General features: G+C 32.4%; 1 pseudogene; it reads left to right on the forward strand.

The window, feature by feature from the left end:
* Positions 1-3,951: 3,951 nt before the first annotated feature.
* Positions 3,952-13,276, forward strand: LOC143571427 (respiratory burst oxidase homolog protein C-like; annotated as a pseudogene).
* Positions 13,277-21,635: the final 8,359 nt, after the last annotated feature.

Genomic DNA, 21,635 nt, shown 5'->3' on the forward strand with positions numbered 1-21,635 from the left:
TCCTTATAAGGTTTATATTTAGGGGGTTCTTATTTTCATTAACTTATAACTTATAAACTTTTTGAAAAGTTAATAAGGGGTATAAGGTGTTTGGCAAACTATAAGGCCTTATACATTTTAACTTTTGGACAAGACAAAATAAAGAGGTTTTGAAAAGTTAGGAATGTGTAACTTATTAACTTAATGGGTTTGAATTACTAATTACATCCCTCTAACCCTCATAACCCATTACACTCCTTTTAAAAGAGAATTAAAATGTCCTTTTTAGTCATTTTGGTTTCCCAAAATACATAAGTTAATCCAAACATTTATTTTGAAAACTTCTTTTAAAAAATTCATAAGTTTATAAGTTCTTTTAGCAAAAAGTCCCTTTTCACTTAAATAAGTAATCCCAAACACACCCTAATTCTTTATTTCATTATCATACGATCTACGTGTCTTTTGATCTATAATATAACTGATGTGTAGGTATTTTTTTAAAGGGGTGAGTTATAATAAAAAGAAATAGTTTTCTAGTAAGAGTAAGAATAAATCTAAACCCTTGGATCTATGATCTAGTGGTTGAGATTGATAGTTTTTAAACTACCAAATAGTTTCCTAAGATCTAGTATTTACGCTACATAATTTCCTAACTCTAAACTTTATGTCATTCCTACTCTTCCTACAAAACTATGTCTTTTTATTTTAACTTTTTTCTTTTTTTAAATTTGTAAAATTTTCAAATTAAGTAGTTTTTTCTAGGTAAAAAAACAAATATGGTTTTCCAAATTAAATAATTTTGTAAATTTTCCAAATTAAATAGTTTGCAAGGAAAAAAACAAACATAGTTTTCGAATCAAATGGTAGATGTACGTGTAGGATTAAATTGTAGTTACGTAGGGAACATAGTTTTTTTAATTCTCTTTTAAGATTGATGATTTTTATGATCTTTTGTTACTAGCATATCACAAATATCTACCCTTACATTAGGTGTAGATAATTAAAAATCCTTTCTCCATTTTTTTTTAAAACAAAAAAAGTCCTTCGTCTTTCTAAACAATCCGTACGTTCTCTCTCTAAATTATTCATTACTTATTTAATTAATTATATTCTGAATTATCATCTTCATCCGAAGACTTTACAAAACCTTTAAATTTTAAATATTAAACTTAAATAAACCAACTTATAATATTTTGAGTGATATTTTAATGGATATTTTGAGATTTTGTTCTTTTATGTTTTCACACTTATGAATCACGATCATTCTCTTCTTTTGTTTGTTTTATGATGAAATACTAGTTATACCAAATACTGTTCTTTTGTCCCTAGTTTTTTAAAGTTTCCTATTTGAGTTATGATTATTCAGATAATCTATATGGTATAACTCTTCACTATTGTAAGAGTAAACTGGAGTTAAAAGACTGATATGAATATATTGGTTGTGACATTGATGAAGGTGCATGTGCAGTTTGGAGATGGAAGCAAATTCACATTTCAATAGACTCACCATTGAGCTACATGGATCAAGTGAAAAAAATAAAATAAAAGCAAACTAGTATTGAATAATAATATCTTTGTATAGCTAGGGGTGAAAAAAAGGGGGATGGAAATATTGTATAGTGAAACACCCGAGACTTCATGTTGGGACGGGTATTCAAGAATCAAGAATGAGAAAGAGTATGAGGTTGATTTTTTTTTTTTGTAGGTATGAGATTACATGGTACCAAGCATATACCCATTTACTTGAATTATAAACCAGAAAAAAAAATGTTTTTCATCAACCCTGCCTGTCTAGTCGTTTCGTCTGATAAACTTATTTACGTAAAAAATGATCTTTTCTTTTGTGCACGTATTCTGACGATATTTTTTACAGTAGTATATTTGTATGCCACGTAGTACTAAATTTATCTTTTAATAAGAAAAAAGGTACAAACGCCTAATCATGAAAGGCCACTTTGGATTGATTAAACTCGATATATGATGATTTGAGAAAGGAAAAATTTAACGACATGTGGTTTTCATATTAAAAGAAAGAAAGTTTTATGATAGCTTATTGATTTTATGTTAAATGATAATACCAAAAAGCTTTCTTCCAAAGTTTATAATGAAATTAAACTTCATTATATATGTATATCTTTTTAGACGAGAGTGCTCCCACTTATATTATGTAACGTGTTAGAGATCTGAACTTTAAGTCAACGAATTAGGTTGTTTCGTATGAACAAAGGTTGTAACAACCATGATATACATTAATTTGTTGCACATTATTTTATTCACTGTTTAATCGTGTTCTAACTGTTGCATAAAAATGGCTAGTTAACCATTAGGCATTGTAATAATCAACCAGTTAGGGATATTCACTAGGTTTATCATACGGGTTACATGTAGTTTGAGTTGGGTTATCGGAAGTAAATATGTTTAAAGTTAGGACTCTTTGTAAATTTCCTAAGTTGAAATTTATAGCGGCCAATAGGTTCAAAGTTCCTTTGTTTAAATATTCATTTTGACTTCTTGTGTTTGTGCGCAAAGCACCATTTAAACCATCAAGTGATCAACGAGAATATGTGTAGTGGGAAGCACAAGTTTTCTTGGTCGTTCTCTACGCTCCCTGTCAACTGCCAAGAGCAACATAAAGGTTGTAATATGGAACGCCTTATGCTTGTTCTTAAGTTAAAATGTTGAAAGTGTGTAAAATTTAGAATGTTGTATGATTTTAAGCTTGATAAAAAAAAGTTGATGGCATACAAAAGCATTCATTAACAGACTATCATAACAGGCCTTTTATTTGACTAGTCATGCATTATTCTTTCATTAAATAAAGACGTCTCTTCATCATGAAGAAACATACATTGGTTAAAACTCAAAACCCTTATGCGACGAAAACTAATAACGATAGTTTAAACTTTTTAAAGGTTTGACTATACCCAAATCTAAGGTCTTAGCTTAGATAATAATTCACTAAAGCAATAACTATTACCTTAACAAACTGAACTAGCTAAACGGTCGGGCCAAGGGTCTGGTGATCAGACACAACCTTCACTTGAACAAACGCCAGGACTCCGGAAATCTTGGTGTTAAAGTAATACTTGGTAGAGGCTTGGGAACATGGTACAAATATCAAGAGAGAATCGTGTTCAACTTTACCCAAATGACCTTATTTATCGGCTGATCCTGAGACCTCTAGCGCACCGTTGGGCAAAATGCTAGTGCTCTGATACCGAAAGTATCTAGCCGCCAGCTGATTGTTTGCGGTCCTTCAAACAACTAAGTCATCGACACGTGTCACAAATCCATGCATCGTTATCTGCCACGTTTCAACACCCCGTGGATTACTTAATTGAGTTAATTACAAACCCATAGCGAATTGTTAGAGGTTCGGTTAGCGGTCCAGTCCAGGTATTACCCGTTGCAACTCCCAGGGCCGTCTCGTGGGTAAGTTAAATGAGGCAATGGCTTTAGGCCTCCAGATTTATAGGGCCACCATCTTAAATAAGAGTTATGTATTATGAGATTTGAAAGTAGAGTTGTTTTAGAATTAGTATATCAATGATAAGCCACAAGCTAAGGATGATTGTTTAATATCCATTATCACGGCATATCATCCATATTTTATAATTCTTGTATACTCTCTAGCGCTATACGTATAAAGAAAAGAAAATAAAAAGCCTCAACATTTTAGTTAGTTTTAGGCCTCCGAAGACGTTAAGCCGGCCCTGGCAACTCCTATCATTATACAAATGAACGATATTGATTAATTTATGAAATTTTTATTCATAATAATAACTTAAACCAAAGTCTCATTATTATAAAAAAATTGGTGTACAGCGTGTATACAATTAATTTTGGTTCATAAAAAACGTACATATACAACTGTTTGGCATAATATATACGTTGACTTTCACACGATCTATATAAGTGGGATATTTCTCGTTCTTTTTTTTCCCACAACAACAAATTAAATACCAAAAATTCCACAATCATTCTTCACATTTCTTCAAATTAACAGGCCAATATCAATTAACTTAAATTTCAATTCATTTGGTTGTAAGTTTGTGTGCAAAAGCATAAGATGGCTACAGATGATGGAGATGGTCCATCGAATAAAAGCGGAGGCCACTGGAAAAATGTTCGGCATAAGGTTCTTGAAGGCGGTCCGGGAAGTAGCCAGAAGCTGAATTTGGCGAAAGTATCATCAAGAATCCAACAACTGTCTAAAACGTTGATGCATTTGAACGCCTTATCAAAACAACAACCCGTCTCAGCTGATGCTGCAGCTGATCCCAAGGGGCTCATGTTTAGTATTAGCAACGGCGACGATTTGAACAAGCAGTTTGAAAAGTTCAAGTATAACAATGGGTCACTTCATCGTTCATCGTTCGGTGAATGCATTGGTAACGCATAATTCATAGCTTGTTCTTCATTTTTCTTTCATGTGCCTTCACTCTAATTAGCTTGTCACACTGTTTTATAATATTGGTTTACTTATTTGTATATTGATAGGGATGGGCAAGGATTCAAAAGATTTTGCCGGGGATTTGTTTGATTCACTTTGCCGGAGAAGGAATATAACTGGTGATTCAATTAACGAAGTACAATTTAAGGAATTTTGTGCTGAAATTGCTAATCCAAGTTTCGATTCAAGGCTACAGATTTACCTGGACATGTGAGTGTTTAATATTCTTAACTAATTCATATTATTGCTTGAGGAATATTTATATACTTGTATACATATAATGCAGGATTGATAAAGATAAAGATGGTAAAATAACAAAAAAAGAAATCATGGAGGTATGTATTAAGGAACACACATTTATCTTACAGGTGTTTAGGAATACAAGAAGTAGGTCATAAAAAACTTGTTTTAGAAAAGAGGATGCGTTTTTATTTGAAGTTTGATAATTCATAAGTTACTGTTTGTTAGCCCTTCAATTATTCCATTAAGAGCATACCTCTGAATTGGTGTGTTTGAGTTTGGTTCACTAAAAAGACAAGTCTCTTAATAAATCATAGACCATCTCTTAATTCAGTCCTCTTAATATTGCCAAACAACCCCTTATTTAAGCACGTCATTATCAGATAATCACATCACCTTTTGTCAAAATTAATAGGTAAAAGTAGATGATCTATAAAGTAATGACAAAACCTTAAGTTAGTAATTATGTAATATTAAGCAATTATAGACATGAATACAACGATGGTAATTACAAAAGAAATATAGTAAAGTGACTAATCCTTACTTATAATAAAGATACAATAAATGAACCCTAACTAATGCATGTCATCTGAAACCATATATTCGAAAGTGGGAGGAAATCGAGCAATTAGCGTTGGTCTTTTTTCATCATCATCATCGTACTTAGTATATGCTATGGTAGGGTCTGAGGAAGGTAAGATGTAGACAGATTTACCTATAACCCATAGGGATAGAGAGGCTGCTTCCGGTGAGACCCCCAACTTGATAGTAGTTTTGCATCAAGCCTTGGACATAAGACACATAGCACTCAATCATCGGGACACCGGCTGATTGGTGCATGTATCATTGTCTTTCAGCTATCAACGCCACCACATGATGCCTGATTAACATTCCGCCACTTTTAACGTTATTTTCACGAGATTAGTAAAATAACGTCAAAATAAGTGCAATTTCACTTTTGCCCACCCAAGGGTTCACACATATATACATTATATGCGCACATCACAAGCAAACACAATGAATATGTTAACTATAATTTACAATTGATGCACATGTGATGCAGATTATCGTGGCAAGCGCATCAGCCAACAAATTATCGACTATTAAAACCGATGCAGATTTATATGCAACATTGATCATGGAAGAACTAGGCATGGGCGAACTTGGTTACATCGAGGTATAGTTACATATTACACAATAACATTTGACATGGTTTGTTTGGAAATATTTTAGTGGTCAATGTGTAATGACTAAACAGATTGGCAAGTTGGAAACGGCATTAAAAGATGCAGCAACCAATAACAAGAGCGGAGAAACACAAGACTCAAGCGAATCGTCTAGACGAAAGTCTAAACTGATGCACTTTTTACATGATAACTGGAAGAGATGCTGGGTGGTTGTACTTTGGATAGGGATAATGGTTGGTTTGTTTACTTGGAAGTACATTCAATACAAACACCGAGTTGTATACGATGTAATGGGACCGTGTGTATGTATAGCTAAAGGTGCAGCCGAGACTTTGAAACTAAACATGGCGATTATGTTATTACCTGTTTGTCGGAACACAATTACATGGTTAAGGAACAAGACTAAGTTGGGTGCTGTGGTTCCGTTCGATGACAATATTAATTTCCACCAAGTAAGTCGATATTCTCACATGAATGTAACTGAATCGAACGTTTTAGTGAATCATTCGACATACGAAGTTAATTCATTAATTTTTTTGTTAATTTAGTAAACGAATAAACATGAATAAACTTTTTTTTTGTCAATTTAATTAAACAAACAAACATAAATACATGTCTTGTTTGTTCATTTACAATACTTGTGAACTTTGCTAATGTTAATTTATTTTTATGTTCATTTACATTTTTATTTAAATTTATTTGTAGGTTATTAATAATACTAATAGACCTATCATGCATTTGCTACCTCATCAACCTAATCATATTTTAAAATCAAGCATTTAGTAAAGATATATTAAGGAAATCTCATTTAGTTTTCAGCTTTTGACAATTTTGCATTAAAAAATTGACTAATGGCATTTAGACTTTAATTTGGATATTGACGTGCCTAATTTAAAAAAAATGTTGGATATTGTAGAATCATATGACGATGTTGTATTCAGACTTTAAACTGATCATCATATTGTTTTTATTTCAAATGTGTTTTCGTTTATCTACGTTTGTCTTCACTTATATTCATTTAGAATATTAAGGAACAAGCAAAAACTAACAAGAAAATCTGTTTATTGAAGCGTTCGTATGATTTTGCTTGTTCAATTAAAAGTAAAGTAACAAAAACGAATAAGTGAACTTTCATATTCGTTCGGTTCATTTACATACCTATTCTAGCTTTCTTACTAATTTGCAATGTTTCTTAGAATATTATATAACTTACTATAGCGGCCTCTATTCAAAAATAGCATTTTAATTCAGTGCTACTTTATATCGTCACAGGTGATTGCAGTTGCGATCGCTATTGGAGTTGGGTTACACACGATTACCCATTTAGCATGTGACTTTCCCCGATTAATCCATGCAACCGAGGAAGAGTATAAACCGATGCAACAGTATTTCGGGGATCAAGCCCAAAACTATTGGCATTTTCTGAAGGAAGTAGAAGGGTACACGGGAATAATAATGATTGTACTAATGACTATAGCCTTTACGCTAGCATGGCTAAGAAAAGGCGTTAAACTACCCTCGTTTTCAAATAAAACAACCAGATATAATCCCTTCAAGAACTCAAAGCTATTTGGTGCAATTGGAACCAAATTAAAGGAATTTATTAAGTTTTTAAACAAATTAACAGGATTTAATGTCTTTTGGTATTCCCATCACCTTTTAGTTATTGTCTATGCACTGCTTATAGTTCATGGGATCAAACTTTACCTCACCAAGGAATGGTACAAGAAAACGGTTCGTGATGTTCTCTCATTTTATAATAAGTATCTTATTTATCATTGTATAATAACTTTCGAATACAGACATGGATGTACTTGGCGGTTCCAATATTGCTCTACGCTTATGAGAGATTGATAAAGACGTTCCGGTCTCGTATTGACCCTACCAGTGTACTTAAGGTATAATCGTACAAACCCGTGCCCTTTGGATTACCTATTATAGTCAAGAGTAAATTACACTTTTCGTCTTTTAGATATATAAGAAATTTCACCATTTTTCCTTAAACGTGCTAATTAGGAAGTAACTGAAATCATTCATATTTTGTTAATTGTTACAGTCACGTGTCCTGCACATTTGGACAAATTTGTCCTTTTAACCTATAAAAAAAATAACAGAACTAATAAAGTCATGTTTTTTGCATAGTTAACTTTGACAAAATGACCATTGACTTTTTTATTTACTCATATATCATCATGTTGAAATATGTTGTGTCAAAATGACACATTTAATGTCTAGATTTTTTTTTTCTCGAACAACTAAAACTAATATTTTTACTATGTCTCAAGCGAGACTAGAACTCACAATTTTTTAGTTGAGAGTCATACACCTTTATCACTACACAAAGCTAGTGGTTGTGTCATTTCCCTATAGTTGTTATTAACTATCTCATATTTAGTTTCCAATGTTATTAGTCAACTGTTAGGATGGTTGAGAACCATATGTTTACCATGTAACACCATTTATATTATGGGTGAATCATATTTAGATCATTAATGAAAACCTTACAAGTTTATCATTTAACATACGAATTGATCGATTTTGGTTATGTTTATCATTGACACATATATAAGATGAGATATTTAAAAATACTTCTCTGTTAAAGGTGACTTCTTATCCTAGAGTACCTAGAGGGGTACTGGCACTTCGAATGAAGAAGCCTAACAACTTCCAATACAAGAGTGGAGAATACATATTTGTCAAGTGTGCTGCTGTCTCTCCATTTGAATGGTATACTGTACCTTAATATGTCGATCGAAAATGATTTATGGTATATATAATGCAGTAACTTTTGTAATTAATTAATGTTATTAATTAACAGGCACCCATTTTCCATTACATCTGCCCCTGATGATGACTACTTGAGTGTGCATATCCGGGAGAACGGTGACTGAACTGAGAAAATAAACGAAACCTTTAGAGATCCAAATGTAATACATAATATCATGTGTAATTTACTGTTTATTATTAAAGTTGGTTAATCATATCACCTTATATGTGTTTTTGGTCTTTGATAGGCAACTGGGATTTTTAGAGCTGATTACCCCGAAGATTTGCATTATATAAGTGAGTTTAACTGTTCAACATTTGCATTATATACACATACTATATTTTATATTAAAGTTGATAAGTAGACTGGCTGAGTAACGAGTCAGGTTAATGGGTTATGGTTTACCATCTTTTCTACCAGTTGAAACGGGCAGCATCCTCCAGTTACTAGTAACTAATGGTTACAGAACACTAATATCATAGTAATGATTTAAATCTCTAGACCAAGATGGGATTCACCCAAAAAAGTAAAGAAAATGGTCAAAGGTATTAAGATAATTTCTGATATCCACTTCAAATTTACAAAATAATATGTTTTCCCCATGTAGCATGCATTAAGAACTTATATGTATTTTACAAGTCTAGTGGAATATAATAAACTCCCCCATAAGTGTTATCATATCAACCAAAACTATTTCAACCGTTACTTAAAATGACTTATTAACAAACCCAACCCACCAACTCACCCATCTTGATCATGTGATTTAGAATTTTTATGTGCATTTGGTTTAAAATTTTAAATATGCATACAATCTCTTAAAATCTTTTATTATAAGAACAATTGAACAATAAAAAGTTTTCATGGGTGAACCAAGCCCAAACCGTGTTGTTTGGACCGATTCTAGAACAACTTGTTCCAACCAAATCTAATTGGACTCATTTCCCCATCATAGAGTTTTAAAATTTAGATGTGTATATTTAAATGAGTTGATCAAAACTTTAGACAGGGTCCCAAAAGTTATAATCGACGGTCCATATGGTGCACCGGCACAAGACTACAAAAATTTCGAAGTGGTGTTGCTAGTGGGTTCAGGAATTGGAGCAACCCCAATGATCAGTATTGTGAAAGACATTGCGAATAACATGAAAGCCAAAGAAGAACAAGAATATGCATTGGAAAATGGTTTACAAAAGGATAATCGGAGTCCAACACGTACACATGACTTTAGAACAAAACAGGCTTACTTCTATTGGGTCACTAAGGAACAAGAGTCGTTTGCTTGGTTTAAAGATGACATGAATGAGGTTGCTGAGACATGCAAAAATGGTGTTATAGAGATTCACAATCATTGCACAAATGTTTTTAAGGAAGATGACGCAAGATCTACATTAATTACTATGCTTCAGTCACTTTATCATGCTAAAAAAGGTGTTGATGTAGTGTCTGGTACTCGCGTGAAGTCTCATTTCGCGAGGCCTGATTGGCATGATGTTTACAAAAGAATTGCTGAAAATCACAAAGGTTCCAGAATAGGTCAGTCCTACTAACTCATTCTCACTTTATTCGTTTCTTTATAACATACATACCCACTAAAGTGTGGCATACATAACACTAATTTAGATTTTAGGGTCGTGAGATGGTCGAGCGTGAACCTTTCCCAATTTAAACCGCGACTCTAAAAACATGTCATGAATAATTAATGGGTTGGTTTAGGTTGAAACATAGTTGACATGACATATGGGTTGAGTTGAAAATGCCTTGAATAATGATTTAGTATAGATCATGATGGGATGATGCGCACATGTATATATATATATATATATATATATATGGTTTTGAAACTAACCATTGCCTTAATCTTTCATTCCATTAAATAGTGTTTACAACGATACAGAAGACAAACAGGCAATAAGTTGCGCCGTTATTACATAAACAGTAATTTTTATAATAGTGATTTAAATCTGTAAGTAAAAACGCGATTTTAATTTGGAGATTACATTAGTTAAAGCGACAATTTATGTGACTTTCATGCTTTAAGAACTTGTAACCAATAACCAATCATTTTATAATTTTTATATATTAATATTATTTAAATATAGTTTTATAATTTTTTATATAATATACAAATTTGTTATTACATATATGATTAGCAAGATTAATATTATTTGAATATCGTTTTATAATTTTTTATATAATATACAAATTTGTTATTACATATAAGATTAGCAAGTTTACACATATGTAAATAAACTTATCATAGATATAGTAACAAATTTACATATATGTTAAAAAAATTTAAATATTTGTAAAAGTTGTTTTTCATAATTGTAATCATTAATGTATAAGGGATAAAACTACACTCAATCAATATTAATATTAAAGAAATGACTGGGTTTTAAGAGTGTTTAAAAATTTTAAATTATTTAAAAGTTATGAAATAAACGTCATCCTACACACACACGTGTGCGCGCACACACAAGTGTTATTATGTCACACACCCCCGTCTTAGGCCTAGGAGCATGACCCTAATAGTTGGTACCAATATTGTAAATAAATCAGAGTTGCGTTAATTTACGGAAGAGTTATAAAACTTCAAGGATCAAAACATAACTTTTATATATACATTCAAAGACGAGATTATAAAACACCGTTTAGAGTTATTAACAAAAGATTACTTGTTTATGTTTACAAACCACCATTTATGTTTATACAAAATAAAATCCGAGCCATCGGATATATAAGCACTTCGTCACTCCAAGTGCTAAACTTGTCCACCTGCAAAATGTATGAAAATACGTCAGCAACGAATGCTGGTGAACACACTGACGCAAAATAATTTCTTTTACTTTATTACCCCTCGAGACTACGCCTGCCTTGGCCCAACGTGGCTTAGGAATAACAAAGTTAAATAACACATTATAAACTTGAGCCTCTACTCTAGGTCACCTCAGCAAACACCGCAGCGTTCGACTTAGTTAAGTACTTGTAAATATACACATAAGGTCGTACTCCCTGCAGGAGAGCGTCCTACGACCAAGGGTGGTGCGATCATGCCCATACATCGCATAGTACCACCTATGTAAGGATCCAGACATACGTATACCACAGCCTGAGGGCTAGGTTTATACCCATAGTTATAACGGTTTTAGGAACACATAGTTCCTTGTAAACAATTTCATATAACAAGTTTGACTCATTTGAAAACAAGTTTAAAAGTTTGGGGGCGTATTCTCCTTATCTCTTTAGGATCGGCTTCACTCACCGTCCAAGGGTCTTTCCCTTCTTTATCTCGCACCTATAGTACGGGTATAAATATTTGTTAGTCTTATCTCAATCCTCGATGAACCTTTAGTTCATTTTCTTTTACTTAAAAACCTTTAGTTTAAAAGTAAATTATAAACCTTTAGTTTATAATAAAAACCCGACGTTTCTTCTTATCTAAGAAACGTAATCTTTTTCTTTTATTATTTAAGAACACTCTTTATTCATTAAATAATATTTTCATAACAAATAATATATACATATATACTTACACACATATATATGTAATCATAATATTCAATATTCATTCTTTTATTCATTTCTTTGTTATGTTTTCTTTTCTTTTATCGAGGTATCGAGTATAACTTCAACTTAAGGTCAAAGCCTTGAATATAATGTTATATTATATTGTATTCATTATTACGCCTAACCTTAGTGGCGTATCGAAACTCTAGGGACTTGAGCAGCACTCCAACGCCGCTTGATCTCTTTGGTTGTCAAACGATAACGCCAAACTTCAATACTCGACGACACGCTTATCGAGATTCATCGCCATTTCAACAAACACCGTCTTGGTATGTGGGTGGAGTGTGGCACACACTTCGAGGAAACGTAGTACACAAATGAAGGTCCGGGACACGTTTATCGAGGCAAATCGTTTATACGAACTTGGAATTCTAGTGAGATGTTTTAGAGAGAGAGAGAACTGAGTTGTGAGGTGTGTGGAATGAAATCCCGGAGGTTGCTATTTATAGACAAAATTTTGGTCCCCATCGCGGTACGCGATGGGTCCCTGAGCAGACCTATCGCGTACCGCGATATAGGTCTGCTGACTCACAGCGTAGACCTGCCACGTGTTGACACGTGGTAGACGCCGCTCCACGTGGCAGCACCTAGTGCCACCGTGTGCCACGTGGCACACGTGTCACAACGTGTCAGAAGATCCATCGCGGTACGCGATGGGCCTCTCCTTTTGTCCATCGCGTAGCGAGATATGACTAGAAATCAGATTTTTCATTTTTAACCCTCAAGTTTATAATTTGGCAATTTTAATCCCTAGACTTTGAAAAGTTGATACTTTGAACTCGAAATTTTCACGTTGTTACATATTACTTATTTTAGTTGTGTTTGTTGATGTATGTTATATAATGTTATAAAATAATAAAAAAGCCGAGCTTTATGATATGAATACTAATGTCTAAGGACAACTGATGGGTAGTTTGCTAGAATAGGTAATACTGTTTGTAATGTTTATTAACCTTAATATCGTTATAATTCGCAGGGGTTTTCTATTGTGGAATACCAACACTAGCAAAAGAGCTGAAAAAACAAGCCACAAATTTTACAAATCATTCAACATCGTTTGTGTTTCACAAAGAAAATTTCTAAGTAAAGATACCTTTGGTGTCCTAAAAATTTTCGAGGACCATTATTCATGCCCATCAATCACCTCTCCTTGCAAAGAATTGAAAATTAAAGTTACTACAATTTAAGATTATGTTTTTGTTTTGCGTTTTTTTGTGGTTGTTGTCATCGTTCTATCATGCTGGTCGGTTTATTATCGAATTAAGTACATCTGATTTATGAGATTTTCTTGTTGGAAAAAGTTTTAATGATAACCTTGAGTGGCAAGCTAAAGGTGTATACGTTTTTAACATAATTTGAATTATAGTTGCATGAATTTCAGAGTACTGTGTTATGATCGTTATTAAGCTAAGCCCAATGGGTCTAACCAAAGAGCCCAATTAAAGAGTTGAGCGCATGCCCAAACAAGTTAAACACTCAGGTTATAAGCAAGAATAGATGATTGTGCAAGGAATGGATAGAATTATGAAGGTCTAGTTTTCACATCTCCAGTATTTCTTCTCTGTAATCCCCATACACTTCTTGATTCTTAATATATATGTGATAGATCCTTTGATTTGAATTCAATTATTGAATATTGATTGCTTAATTGAAACGGTTCACTTCATATTGTTTTATCAAATTAGTATGCATACCAGGAGTGACACATTGGACCCATAAATACTTTTATCTGGAATTTTAGCTTTTTAAATAGTGGATTATCATATAGAATAGTAACCAAGTTTTGAAATTGTTCCAGTCAGGTTACTCATAAAATATTTTGCTTCAATCAGATCACTAAAGTTTTATTTGTTTTCTAATCTTAAATATTTTACAAGGATAGCAGGTTATGTATGTTTTTTTTTCTAAATAGTTTAACACTGAAAAATATTTTTAAAAATTGAAAAAATTAAGAAAAATAATTTTTAAATTGCGAAAAAATCTTGAAAATTGCGAAAAAATAATAATAATAAATAAATACATTTTTTTTTCTGCAAATCAAAATTTATTTTTTCTCAATTTTTACTAATCTTGTCAACTTTTTAAAAAAATATTTTGTAATGTCAAACTATTTAAATTACAAAAAATTTACATAACCTGCTATCCAGGTAAATATATAGGATTAGAACACTTTTACACGTTTTACTAAAATGATTGGAACAAACATTTTATTAGTGACCTAATTGAAATAATTTCAAATTTGGTTACTATTCTATATGGTAATCCCTTTAAATAGTAATCAAACTAGTCTTATAAGAAGCACGCTAATAGCTTCATGTGTGGATTAAAGGTTTTCGGAGAATTCCTATTGTTTTTTTTTCCTTACAAAATATGGCAATTGATCTAATTGAAGAAATGCAGCTATATCAACTTATCAATGTAATTGTATCTCATCTTTCGGGTACCTATTATTCAGCTTTAATGGTAAGGTTGAGGAAAATAACATGTGCGTACAAATATGAAATGTAAACAACGTAAGTCCAAAATTAATGGTTGATTAGGTATACCGTATTTGGGCCTAGCTTCCTACTGAGATCAAACTTTGGGCAAAAAACCTTTTTAATTAATAGAACAATCACACACACAAAACGGAGTCTATTTTGGATTATAATTCACTTTTCACTTCTAACACATACCAGAAACCTAAAAAAATAGAGAAAGTAATCATCAAAGAAGAAAACTGATATCTCAACTAATGCATACTTCTTTTTTTCTAAACAGCATTCGCACCTCCCTCTAGGACCCAAGTAAGGCTTCCTGAGACGGAACCGACCATAATAATTTTAACGCTTCTAGCCTAACTCACTCAGACACATCATGGAGGAAATTAACCAACTACTGTGAGAACCCCCCCCCCCCCCCCACCCTTTAAGTTCGGTTTCGTACATGAGACCAAAAAAGATCCGATCTACCTCAAAACTTAAAACCTTCACAAGAAATTTAGTCATAGTATTATTATCATGTGCAACACAAGCCAATAGATATGAGCAGGTTAACAATAGTGCGGTAGGTGATAATCCAACACCCCATTCCACAAAGCAAAAAGGTGCTTCACGTACATTTTGAAAAATCTGGGTAAAACTTATTAGTGTAATTTGTTTGCTTTCTTTTGACCCAAACAATAGCAACAGTACTAGCTAGCTTATTATTCAACCATGTCGTCTAAGACCACTGTAATTTACTAAATTCTTCTAGCTAACTCCATCTTACATATTAGACTTTTTTACTTTTTTTATTTAATTTGTGCATTCTTTTTTGGCAGTTAAGTTATCAAGATTGTGCTTTCACTTTATATCTAGTGACCATTCTTTGACGTGGCTTCTCGTCGTCACTATCAATGGCGGATCTAGAAAAAAAACTCAGGAGTAACCTAATTTTTTTTCTGAACCGAGGGGCGGTAGCGGATCCATAATTTTTTTTCATAGGGATTAGATATTTACGCCATATGCATGTCTAATAAACTAATTGGTTCGGGTCGGGTCAAATCATATTTTCATTTGTATCATTGAGGGCCCACAAACCACTTGATCATATTTTATTTTTCGAACGGCTATTTGGATCACTGACCGACTGTGAGCGGGTCGAATTATATTCGTATCTCATATAATCATCTATTCATCTAGCTTTTTATTTCATAGAAATAATATGTTTATAAATTATAAACATTATTTCTATACATAGTAAGCATTAGGAAAACATCATTAAATATTCATAAATCATTAGCTAAAAAATGATAATTACTAAAGTAAAACTAAATAATTTTAAACCAAAAAGAAGCCAAAATTTGGTTTATCAATCTGTATCTAATTTGACTAGTGTTTATCAATTTGTACCTAATTTGACTAGTCAATTATCTATAGTCCAAGTGATTACGACGAGTCATCCTAATACTTCGATTTATCATCTATAGATGGGTTTCCTCCTAAAATAGAATAAAAACGATCTACTGGGTCAGAAGGTCATTGATCCAAATTAGTTGAAAGGAGAATATTTTAACTAATACATAAAACGAAAATGTTAAATAATAATAATAATAATAAAGGCAGAAAGTTGAGTATTGATAATGTGGACCTATATGTGACTATGCTTTTACATCTACAATTATTAGACCTACCTTTTATGCATTTTCTATATTTAATTCATACTTTTTAAACAAGCATCTTCTTCAACCTCCGGTTCTCCACTTTAAGCTCCTGGCATATTCTCAAATACACTGGAAATTTTCAGAGCCCAAGTTCACTTTGTCTCTAATGGTATCATAATACTTACTCAGGGGTAACCTATACATAAAACGAAGAAAAAAGGAAAAAAAATACATTAATTTTACACTTCACCGACAAAGTTGAGGGGTAACCCGGGTTACCCCTAAGCCTTATATAGATCCGCCCCTGAGTCCATCATTACTTTTTTACTTTTGCTGTTTAACTAAAGTTACTAAAACCATGTCCCAGATTAAAAGGTGGTTGCGGTTTTTTCTTTTCTTTTCTTTTTTTAGAAGTGTTTAGAATTATCCAAATACCCGGGTCGGCCTTCCTGAGACAAAATGCAATATATACCCAAATTACTTATTACCCAACGTTAATCAAGTACATCTTAATTTTTCTTTACTAAACTTGTACTTAAAACATCTAGACGTTAACTTTTCTTGAAACATAGTTCATTACGTATACGACAATAAATTCTAAGGCTAAAAATATAGGTATAAATCTTCCATGCAAGCTCTCAAACCCAAAGCTCTAGCCATCGAACCTGGTCAATTGCTCCTTACATTATCTAAGAACATGCTAATTCAGTTAATAAACATTGTCCTGAATAAAGACAAACATTTCCTATTTGGTCATGGAACCAGTGGCGGACCCAGGATTTTTTGTCGACGGGGTCCCAACTTTTTCGGTTTACAAAATTTTCAGGTCGGTCGTTATTCGGGTCGGGTCGAGACGAGTAACATAATAAAACACGGAAATATGGTGTCATTGGAAACGAGTAAGTAGAAAGAATCTAGATTAGAAACTAGATAGAACATACATTTTTAATTCATTTTTATTCATACTCGAAAAACATAAACATAAGCTATATATATATATATATATATGGTCTTACATAAATAACCAAGACATGAAAAACTAACTCTTACACAAATAAATTATTAATTATAATATACATACATAAGATAATTAATAAAAGAATATGTAAAACCCATGTTGTTATTATATATGTTGGATGGTGATAATGACTATATGAAGAAACTAAAAAAAACACAAATACCCCAACTAAATAACTAATATTGACTATGATATAAAAAAACAACAAAAACTGAGTATGGAGAGGCTTGAACCTGCAACCTCTCAAAGAAAAACAAGGGAATTTCCACTAGACCAGTTTAGCCTTAATAGTATGGGTTCCAAGTATTAATTTTTATGGGGTCCTTACAAAATTTAGTATACCGTCTCTAAGTATTTTTTTAAAAACATTGGTGTCCCGGGACCCCGATGGGACCTATGTAGGTCCGCCCCTGCATGGAACAGCTAGTTGTGCTCTATGTAAACTTGACCCATGCGCGACAGTGGTCATAGGTGGCGTCGTCGTGCCTAACGTGTGCACAATAGTGAGATGCGATAAAAGTCCAATTTCTTGGCTAAAACTTAACTAAAACGTTATGTAATCCAATTTCGTGTTTTTCCTTGCAAGTCTTACTGATCAAAAACCATTTTAATTTTTTTTTTGTGTATTCTTTAATACGGGTTGAAACCATTCTTTAAGGATTTAACCATCATTGCTTTTAGAATTAAACTTCAAGGTTTAGGTTTTAGGAGACTTACCAACTGATTAACCACATAAATTTAAATAACATTCCTCTTCCAATTCCTACATATATTTCGGACCTTGCAGGGACCGTTTAACCTTAACTATTGGCACTTGCTTTATTCGCAATCTTTTACATTGTTGATCTCCTTCTATGCACATTGGTTGCTCATCACATTCTCTCAAATCACCATATTGTTTTATTTGTAAATGTAGCATTCTCATGTATTTAACCAGAATTCACATGTATGGGTCTCACCACCTAGATAGCCCTTGAATGAGTTATAATATCTCATTAAATTAAAAATTAATCTTACCAAATATTTGATATGAAAATCATATAAAATACGTATATACTAAAAATTAATATCCAATTAAAAAAAACATATTATTTACTATTATTTTATACTAAAAAAATATTTAAGCGGGTCATGGTTCTCACCAAACCCGGATACTTTTAAACGTGTTATTTATGAAACTCTTTCATCATCAAACCCTAAGTATATTATTAACTTCCTTACAATAAACAAAATTAAAATCCAAAAAAATATATACTCCCACTGTTCCATTATAAGTGTCCATGTTTGAAACAAAGTTTAAGATGGATCGAATGATTACTTTTTTTTTCTTATCAAATGACAATAATGCCCTTGAAAAATGGGTCAATCAATATTGTTTATTAATGTTAGTTGTGTGTGTTTAAGAGTAAACTTAGAAATTGATTAATAAATTTTGAAAATTGACACTTGTAATAGGACAAATAAAAAAGGAAATGTGGACCCTTATAATGGGACGGGGGGAGTAAATATTAAAAACGAATAATGTAAAACAACTCTTGTAATACGGGGAATAAAATCTAGTGATTTAATAAAACCAAATTTAAATAGGTTTATTAGATTTTAATAATCCCTATTGACTGATATTGATCGATAATAATCCATATTCATTTTATCGCCACCGATGGTCCAAAATTTAAAAAAGTTGGTCCCCAATGTTTCCGCGTTTAAAAAAAACTTAATGACGTTATGTATATTTTTTCCGAATTTCAAACTAATGTGTTAGGGCTTTTGATCGGAAAGAGGATACGAGTCGATTGATATAAAAACTTAGTTCGAAATGGTACTCCAAAACGACGAAACAATGCTTCAATCAGATGTTTGAACTTCCAATTAACAAAAATCAAGTCGCTTGGATTACTGTTTCGAGCTAAGCTTTACATCAACGACTCGTATCATCCTTCCGATCAAAAGCCATAAAACATTAGTTTGAAATTCGGAAAAGAATATAACGTCATTAAGTTCTTTTTAACGGGGGACGACTAGGGACCAACTTTTTTAGAGTTGGGACCATCAGTAGGGATAAAATTAATAGGAATTATTATTGGTCAATAGCATTCGACAAACAATTAAAATCTAATAAACCATTTAAATAAAAGAAATACATATTTTAAGCTATTAAATAAGAAAAACTAAAACGAACATTCTGTACATAGAATATGTAGGTTGGCGGATTTTTTTGTCTTGGAAGTCGATTTATGTTTTTAGTTGAGAATATGTTGATAATTTAATTTGAAAAAGAATATTAAGATTCTATATTTATATTTAATGCGTTAGGTTCAAATACAACATTTTTAATTATCAGAAGCACACAAAAAAAAATTAAAGTATTTATGTAAACACGATAGTAATCACTATTACGATATAGTTACTCTGGTTTAGTTTGTCATATTGTAACATTTATTATAGTATAATAATATGTAAACAATCGTTAACATAATTACCCTAATACACTTCTCACATTTAGCTTACATCTCACTTTTAAAGTTGGTTGTACCGAATATAAAAACAATGCCAGACCCTACTCATAAGATTTTGATTAGAACTAGACCCAACGAAATATCTGTGTTACTAACTCTAATTATTTATTTAGAGTTCACCATGGTTTTCGTCCATATGATTTGACTAGATTATGAGATTCACATTTTTAATATATGTATCTAATTATTATCTATTTTTCAAGCAGTTTTGAGCACCGTTTCGAGCTAAGTTTTACATCAATCGACTCGTATCCCCCTTCTGATAAAAAACCATAAAAAATCAATTTGACATTTAAAAAATGCTTAATGCCGTTAATTTTTTTTAACAGGGGAACATTGAGAGCCATTTTTTTTAAATTTGGGATCACCAGTAGCAATAAACTTAGTTGAAATTATTATCGATCAATAACATTTAGTTGGGATTATTAAAATATAATTTGGCATTTATAAATTGTATTAAATAATTCGATATTTAAGCATATATAGTTCTTTTAAATAAATATTTTTGTTAGCAAAAATAAGTGTAGAAGGGGTGGTGTGATGTACATCATTTTTTATGTCCTTAGTGTTTACTAATCAAGAATAAAATTGTGTTTTTCTAAAGAATGATATAATTGATAATACGTAATATTTCTACCCGATCCTCTCTTCTCATTAGTCTTACAATCTTCATAAAGATCTCCGCAATAAATACAATATACATGGAAATGAATATTATTTACATACTCGTCTATTAAAGAATGAGTGTTTTGCAAATGTTACAATTAACTTCAGTGTTGCAAAAATCTCGACTAGTCATCGATTAATCCCCGATTAATCGCTAGTCTTCACTTCACTGATTAATTTTGGGCTAGTCGGCCAATTAATCGGTTAACGGTCAAATCCGGCCAAAATCGACGATTTTCGGAGAGATTCCGACCATAATTAGTGGTTTCCGGCGAGATTCCGACCCAAATCAACTATTTTCGGCGAGATTGCAGCAAAAACTAGTGGTTTCCAGCGAGATTCCAGCCAATTTCCGGCCAAAATATGTTTGTGTATGTATAAAACTGAAAAATTACATATAAAAATGTGTATGTGTATGTATAAAACTGAAAAATATACCTTAAAGTCCGACCCGATTAATCCCGATTAATCGGCTAGTCCCCACCCCACCGCCCAACCACTGACTAGCGATTTTTGCAACACTGATTAACTTAGCATGTTATTTTTAGTCATTTTAATTGTAGATGCTTCCTCTTGCTCCACCAACGAGCCATGGAAAGGCGAAATGAGATGAGGGTGTGGTGAGGAGGCAGAAGAAGGGTTCATTGAAAAGAAAATCAACAGTTTCTTCCTATTATTCCTTTTTATTTCTTAAATCTTTGTTTATGTTGAAAAAAAGGTAAAGTAATTGATATATCAACACGCTTGGTTTTTTTTTTGGAACGACCAACTAAGTAACATTGGGTACTTCGTACGTGGCCCCTATTGGCTAAAGGTAGCCCAAGCCGGCCACTAGTCCGGACAGACGGAGCGCCTAGCAGTTCACCTATTGAGGGATTCCCCGGATAAAATCCGACCCCACGCCCGCCAAACGGCACGACAACGAGGGGCCGGTAAAACCTGGTGAGATCAGGACTCGAACTCTAACAAGCCAGGGTCATCCCTCATATCTCTTATATAAATTGGTGATAGTGAAGTTTGAACCCCATACATCTCGCTCTACCATTAAACCACATCCAATTTATATAACACGCTTGGTTTTTTACATGTCAAAACAAGTAAATTACATAAAATTATGAC

Source organism: Bidens hawaiensis, unplaced genomic scaffold, assembly GCF_021521415.1.
Source record: "Bidens hawaiensis isolate Kalapana, Puna unplaced genomic scaffold, B.hawaiensis_p1.1 tig00025375_1, whole genome shotgun sequence".
NCBI classification, from domain to species: domain Eukaryota; kingdom Viridiplantae; phylum Streptophyta; class Magnoliopsida; order Asterales; family Asteraceae; genus Bidens; species Bidens hawaiensis.